The 7,942-nt window shown below is 37.5% G+C and overlaps 2 long non-coding RNA genes across 2 annotated transcripts in view; both read right to left on the reverse strand.

Moving 5' to 3' along the window:
* Nucleotides 1-7,942, reverse strand: part of LOC107714811 (uncharacterized) — a 22,868-nt gene that overhangs the window by 6,731 nt on the left and 8,195 nt on the right. Inside the window, exon 2 of the long non-coding RNA XR_001637026.1 lies at nt 2,977-2,982. This is a non-coding gene — a long non-coding RNA (uncharacterized LOC107714811). The remainder of the gene's footprint in view (nt 1-2,976; nt 2,983-7,942) is intronic.
* Nucleotides 5,171-7,942, reverse strand: part of LOC107714814 (uncharacterized) — a 10,764-nt gene continuing 7,992 nt past the window's right edge. The window contains exon 2 of the long non-coding RNA XR_001637028.1: nt 5,171-5,236. This is a non-coding gene — a long non-coding RNA (uncharacterized LOC107714814). The remainder of the gene's footprint in view (nt 5,237-7,942) is intronic.

Here is a 7,942-nt window from a genome sequence, read left to right on the forward strand (position 1 = left end):
GCTGCAGAGTTTAGCTCCAACCCTGATCAAACTCAGCTACCTGTGATTTTCTAATGATCCTGAAGACATTGATTAGCATGCTCAGGTGTGTTTGATTAGGGTTAGAGCTAAACTCTGCAGGAAAGTGGATCTCGTGGGCCAGATTTGAGGATCCCTGGTCTAGAATCAAAGGACTACATGTCTGCCATCTAGTGGTAGGGAATACAAATGAGATATTACACCATATTAGGAACTACAGTCTATTTTATTAAGTATGACGTCTTGTCGCAATTTTGCGACTTTGGCGTTTAGAGGGTTAAGGACATTGTCAACCATTTCTGGTATTGCTGCAAGCAAGCCTCGCCTGAGAAGCAGTTCAGGGTATGTTGGTGGTGACTGAAATGATAAATGACTAATGTTATAGTGTGCAGAGAGGGGAAGAGAGAAACCGTAATGTGTTCTATTTCTGCAGTTGAAGTGGCATGCTGTTCTGCACCATGTCCGCAACCAACACGCATGGTCAACTGGATGCTGTGATCATGAACCACTGGGTGACAGCAGTCAAGAAAAGCCCTGGATAAAACAAGGTAATTGTAATCTGGTTGATGAAATAGCTCTACTTTGATGAATGGACTGTTCTCCTACTCACAACATGATGTGATTACAGGTTCAGCAGCTCATCAGGCACTTGCAGCCATTGTTTTGGATAAGTTCATCACCTTCAGGTATGCACTCTGCAGTTCTACATTTGTGTTCATTATCAAACAGATAATCTTGGACTGCACGTCGTATGCAAGTAGAAGTGTTTTGTTGTAAGCCAATTTCAATATTTCTCTAAGATCTGGTGCTTTGGAAAGCCTGTCTGCCTGGCACACCACAGTAGTTATCTGGATAGGATTATAATTTTCACTGAAAATAATTTTGCTTCTGTGTTTGTTACATAACATAGGACTACCTCAGACCTGGAGAATTTCCAGAACTTTTGATGTATTTTGATGTAGCCTATGCAAGAAAGCATTTTGCCTACAGCCCAGCAGTGTATTGCACACGGACCCTGCTGGCAGCAATTGATTAATTGACCACCTTCCTGCACACAACAGAGACGGACACGAGATGTAAATTTTCAGTACAGTTATACACATAAAAATCACACTCTTGTTGCCAAACCGTAAAACTGAGAAAGAAAAACGTTTTTTTCTTTTCCAGGTACAGACACTACTACAACAAAAAATCTGGATTAACAATAAATAAAACTATGTAATGTTATTTGTAGAACATAGTGTAACATGGGCTACTTTACCTGGTCGGTGGACATGGTTTCCAAACAAGGTTTCTGCATTCGCCGGTTCCGTTAGCTTAAGTCAACAAATCCACATGTATTGCGCTGCCCACGGGGAAGCTTACACAGCGACAGTATTTACGACACTGGTAACAGACAATTGCGCTTAACAACCACATGTGAGTAAATTTTACATAGTGTTGCTTTAAAAACAACCTTATGTCTGGTATGCAATAAATACTGACAGTTAAAGGTATGGGTGGGTGATTTCCGAAGGCTAGCAATAGCGAGCTAGCTTTGAAAGCAAGATCCCACCTTCCCTGCAAATCACTCTCCAAAACACATGAACGCACACAAACAGACCAGAGGCTAATCAGAGACATGACGAGGACGCTGAGGATTGAATGCAATTATTCAGATTTCAGAATAAGCACTTTGTCATTTGTAATACATATGTTGAGAATCTCGTCCATCTGATGTTCATCGTGTTCATCTGATGTTTGCTACTGTAATGAATATGATACTTAATTTTTTTAATAGGCATTCCCAACACAAAGGCCCAATCCCATTTTTAACACTTACCCCTACCCCCTCCGTTTTGCGCATTAACGTGAAGGGGTAGGGGTTTATCGATTCTCTTTTGGTGGGAGGCGTAGGGGTAGAAGGAAGGGCCACATAGCCCTTCAAATTAAGATTTTTCGGGACCACACTTCAAACGAAGGGGTATGAGAATTATCTCAGCATAAACCGGCTACAGTGGCAATGGCTGCCCGAGTGAACAAGAAGACTCATAAACTTAAATGTTTTCAAAGCAAATGAAAAGTAATCATTTGCTTTGTTACATTCAATCATGTGTTCATATTACGGTCATGTTATTCAAAGAAATATTTGCAAAAAATCGCTAAGGTTTGCTAACGTTAACGTTACTGACTGCACAATAGTGCCACAACATATTTTCATGTCTGATCAGGGCTGTAACCACCATAGACATTGAGGGGGCTAGTTCCCCCAATAATTAGAAATCGCTAAACTTATTTTCTCACTCTGTTTCAAGGGACAAGGGGAAGGGGTAGGCATATGGGAAGGGGTATAAAATAAAATACTAGGGAATAGCAATATGGTGGCACAGTGGCTTTACTTTTATGACATTATGAGCAATCCAGTTCTCGGTTATAGATCAGTGGTGTAAACTCATAATAATGGATTACTACAATCATGTGGACTTAACAGACACATGCACACGGCAGCCATAAAGACTTCAGATTTTCTCTAATAGACCGCTTTACCTCAAACATCCACAGCCCTAAAGTACAAGAGAGATCTCGCTTATGGATTGCAAATAACGAAAACGCATCACAGATGAACATCTTGATATTATCGCATGTAGAAACAGTTGGCAAGATACTGTTCTTGATGATAAACTTGATAATATTCATGTACCAATAATAAATTGTAAGTGTATTTTCTTAATTTCCCCAGCACCAAAAGCAGAACAGTTAACATCAGAGCTTATAGATACTACAGTCTTTCGTAATTTAGCCCCAGAGCTGGTTTAATACCGGGTTCAGGTATTCATTCATACTTACAAGAGAACCACAGAAGAATCAGTTGCAAAGCTACATGACAATATATCTTGCATCTGCGTTTCCTAAATACATCTTAAATGGAAGAATAACTCCGTTAATTAAATTTCAGTCTCTCAATTTCAGGACCAAAACACTGTCCTGAACAAGAACAGTGTGTAAAAAGCATCTGGTTTCCTTAATGAAAGAGAAAGCAAACTACAAGTGACATGCATTTTAAGACAATTGAACATAACATGAAACCCATAAGAAAACACAGTTATCATTCATTATTTTTTTATTTTGACTTGTTCTTTGGGGAGGAACTCCATCTTTGAGTTGATCTAAATTTCACAGTTGAATCTGCTGGTTTTGAAGATGAAGATGAACTTTATTCACTGTGAAAACTTTAGATAATGTTTCTTTGTCATGACGCTTGTAATGGCTGGTTAGAACAGGTTATCCAGATGATATTTTATTGATTGATGCATTATTGCAGGGGTCGGCAAGTAAGTTTGGCATCGGGCCAGAACATATATACTATATATATAGTCATATATAAGGATAATTTAAGAAATTAATTAATGAAAAATGCAACTACAATTGCCTGTGACAGACTGTTACAGTGTCTTTTGTAACTGGTAGTGAGCTGTTACTCGGTGTTAAATCCTGTAGTAGGACAGTCATTAACAAAAAGCCACATTTGTGTCGTGGTGTCTGGGTTTTACACTGGATAAACTAATAAAGCAGAGTAGTGACACGTAACCTGGCAAGTATCTTCATTCACCAACTTGCATCACAGACCGCCTTGCTAAAACACACATATGTGGGAGATGCGGAATGGATAAAAATAAGTCAACAAATAAAAGAGGACTTGAATAAGCCCATTAATGGCATGTTTGAGTCATGCTCTTAACGAACTATGTTTTATTTCCTCTTTGCATATTGTGAATAATAAATGTGTATCATTTTAAAGCCTAACTTATTGTAATAATTATTTGACTAGCCTACTTTTACACAGAATTATTCCTTGGCATCCTCCCGTAATAAACTGCATTTTTAAAAATTGTTTTGCATGCCGGAGGTACGCTATTACGTCGTGCGCAGAGTGATGTTAACATTTAAGCTAGCTGGTGAGAGAAAATGGCACTATCAAAGAGTCTAAAGAGGAAAGTTGACAGCGAAAATAGGGCATACAAAGAAGAATGGAAAGACAACTATGCATTCATCCCACCTAGTTTTGTGAATGCAAAGCCGGTGTGTCTTATCTGCAATGAAGTTGTCGCTGTTTGCAAAGAATATAATAGACTCTTTTGAACTTTTCAAATTAAAAGCTCTCAATTCATCACAAAATAAAACATTACTGCAAACACGTTGTCTTACTTTTTTATTTTGAAAGCAAAATCACTAAAGCCGAAGTGATTGTGAGTTACTGTCGCTGTCATGACAGATCTATTTCAGAACCAGCCGCTATCAAAATAATCTGACTGTGGGCGGCCCAGATATTATTGCTGGCGGGCCAGTTTTGGCCTGCGGGCCGCCTGTTGCCGACCACTGCATTATTGTTTCACCTTTTGTGAGGAGGCAGCATCAGATCTGAAAGTGCTGGACCTGAAGATGATATACTTGGGGCTACTTCTACTTCTTTTTGTTCTACTTTTGTTCTGATATGGTTTCTCTCCAGTGTGGATCATCTCGTGTCTTTTCAGATTTGCTGACTGATTGAATCTCTTGTCACAGTGTGAACACTTATAAGGTTTCTCTCCAGTGTGGATCCTCTCATGTATTTTAACGTCTCCTGACTTATTGAATCTCTTGTTGCAGTGTGAACACTTATAAGGTTTCTCTCCAGTGTGGATCCTCTCATGTATTTTCTGGTCTCCTGACTTAATGAATCTCTTGTCACAGTGTGAACACTGTGTGAACACATAAGGCTTCTCTCCAGTTTGCATCCTTTTATGCAATTTTAAACAGGGTGCTGAAGTAAAAGTCTTTTCACACTTAAAGCACATGCATTCTCTCACACCAGTATGTATTTTCTGATGCACTTTCAAAAAGTGTTTCTTCAGGCCTGAAGCCCATAAATACATTTTACCGCATTGATCACATGTGTGCTGCTTCTCTCTAGTGTGGATGTTCATGTGTACCTTAAGGGTTGCTGATTGTGTGAAACTCTTCCCACACTGATCACAAGTGAATGGTTTCTCTCCAGTATGAATTCTCATGTGACGCTTAAGACCTGTTTTGCTTGTCAAACTCTTTCCACACTGAGTGCAGGTGAAAGATTTCTTGGCTCTTCTTTTCTTTAAATCTTTCCGTTTGGTTTGAGAGCAACTCAAAGGTTTTTCTCCAGTTTTGACATGATTTTTCTCAACTTCACTTGATTCTTCATTCTCCTCTTTTTCTTCAAACAGCTCTGAAATAAAAATAAAAATGGTTCAATTTCAGTAACTTGTAAAAAGCTGAGAAATGTGAACATAAAAGTGAACTCTGATGTAACAGTGCAGAGCTCCAGACTAACATTTGAGAGCAGCGCCACTAAGTTTTACGTATGGTGGCACCAGAAGCAGATTTGGTAGCGCTGGGGGGCTGGTGTGTGGGGTATGAAAAATAAAGATAATTTAAATCATAAAATTACTACTGTTTTGCATTAATACGGGCAGTTACTAATAATATTACATGTTTTATTCTTGGTAATACACATTTCACGGGAAGATGGGAAGATAGATGGGAAGCATGCTAAATTTACTTTTATTAACATCAGTAACGTGCAATATCTAATTTCATATAGAAAATTAATATATTCTACTCTTACTAAATGTACCATTATTCTTCTATAGTATTATATAGAACGGACCAACAACTTCAGTGATTATAATTGATGTGCGATTCAGTCACAAAGTGAAGAAAAGTTTGGTGATTTGTGACTTTTCTTAAACAGTGCAAAACTTTGACAGAATGTGATTCATTGATGATTTGATGTTTTAACATTTTTATTTCATCATTTCAAAATATAAAGCAAGTAGAAAGGAATGACTAATAAGCCAATACGTGCTCCTCTGCTGCCATCTACTGGTTATAGTGGTACTTTGATGTATTTATTTATTTTTTTACATAAGTGTTTGTTTACCACAAAACCATATTTGATATGTATTGTGTTTTGTCCCATTAAACATAACATTTTAACTGGATAATTTTTAGAGATTAAAAGTGCTGAAAGTAGTTGTGTGGAATACTTGAAAGTCATTGAAAAGTGCTTGAATTTTTTCTCTCAAAAGGTTGTACAAACCCTTAAATGAATGATGTAATAACATTCTCAACTTCACTTGATTCTTCATTCTCCTCTTTTTCTTCAAACAGCTCTGAAATAAAAATAAAAATGGTTCAATTTCAGTAACTTGTAAAAAGCTGAGAAATGTGAACATAAAAGTGAACTCTGATGTAACAGTGCAGAGCTCCAGACTAACATTTGAGAGCAGCGCCACTAAGTTTTACGTATGGTGGCACCAGAAGCAGATTTGGTAGCGCTGGGGGGCTGGTGTGTGGGGTATGAAAAATAAAGATAATTTAAATCATAAAATTACTACTGTTTTGCATTAATACGGGCAGTTACTAATAATATTACATGTTTTATTCTTGGTAATACACATTTCACGGGAAGATGGGAAGATAGATGGGAAGCATGCTAAATTTACTTTTATTAACATCAGTAACGTGCAATATCTAATTTCATATAGAAAATTAATATATTCTACTCTTACTAAATGTACCATTATTCTTCTATAGTATTATATAGAACGGACCAACAACTTCAGTGATTATAATTGATGTGCGATTCAGTCACAAAGTGAAGAAAAGTTTGGTGATTTGTGACTTTTCTTAAACAGTGCAAAACTTTGACAGAATGTGATTCATTGATGATTTGATGTTTTAACATTTTTATTTCATCATTTCAAAATATAAAGCAAGTAGAAATTAACGACTAATAAGCCAATAAGTGCTCCTCTGCTGCCATCTACTGGTTATAGTGGTACTTTGATGTATTTATTTATTTTTTTACATAAGTGTTTGTTTACCACAAAACCATATTTGATATGTATTGTGTTTTGTCCCATTAAACATAACATTTTAACTGGATAATTTTTAGAGATTAAAAGTGCTGAAAGTAGTTGTGTGGAATACTTGAAAGTCATTGAAAAGTGCTTGAATTTTTTCTCTCAAAAGGTTGTACAAACCCTTAAATGAATGATGTAATAACATTGGACTATTTCTGCCGCAACACCATGGTTATAGTTAGCGTTCTGCTTCTGGGTTTCTGCGTCAGCGCTGTTTGATCTGTTCATAACAGAATTCTGTGCAGAATTTGAATGCTTCTCACTAGATCTTGCAGCAAGCTTATTCATTCTGCGGCAACTTCAAACGCTTCTCACTGGATCTCGCTGCGCTGTGCAGTAACTGTGTCGCAAGATTAACATTGGTTCCCGAGTAAACCTGCTCTGAGCTCGTTTGCTGGCCAGTTTGCTTGCTCTGCTCTCAATTATTGATCTGAGCTGCTAAATTGTCCATGTTGTGCAGCTCAGACAGTTTTGTTACGCTTTTGTTTCGTTTGCCGTTTGATGTTTCTCATTTGCAACAGAAATGGTAGCGCTTATGAGTTGGGCAACGCGGTGGTCGCACTGGCAATATAGTCGCACCGGCAGGAAAAAAGGTTCGCAAAATGTGACCATTTAGTCTCAGTCTGGAGCCCTGCAGAGGAAAGCAGTTGTGTTAAAAAATCATATTATTATTTTTACATTATTATAGACACAAACCCCATGTTTCTATGCACCTTATTTTTCAGTGCGGAAGTAAGCCATTTTCGGTCAATGTGCAAGACTTCCAGTTCATTAGCCGTTGTAGGGAAATAACGAGAAGAATAAAAGTGCAGTAAACGGTAAAACAGTTTGCACTACAAACCAGTGTTTTCATAATTACGATAATACATTAAAATAATATGTTAAGACACACCAGTTTGAAATATCAAGCCGCAAAACGATCGGTTTTGTACAGCTAAAAATAGCTGTAAGTGATGACACCAGAACACATTAAATGTACTAATTTTATTGGGGGGGGGGGGGGGTTG

The sequence above is a fragment of the Sinocyclocheilus rhinocerous genome, unplaced genomic scaffold, assembly GCF_001515625.1.
Source record: "Sinocyclocheilus rhinocerous isolate Xijiao unplaced genomic scaffold, SAMN03320098_v1.1 scaffold2224, whole genome shotgun sequence".
NCBI classification, from domain to species: Eukaryota; Metazoa; Chordata; class Actinopteri; order Cypriniformes; family Cyprinidae; genus Sinocyclocheilus; species Sinocyclocheilus rhinocerous.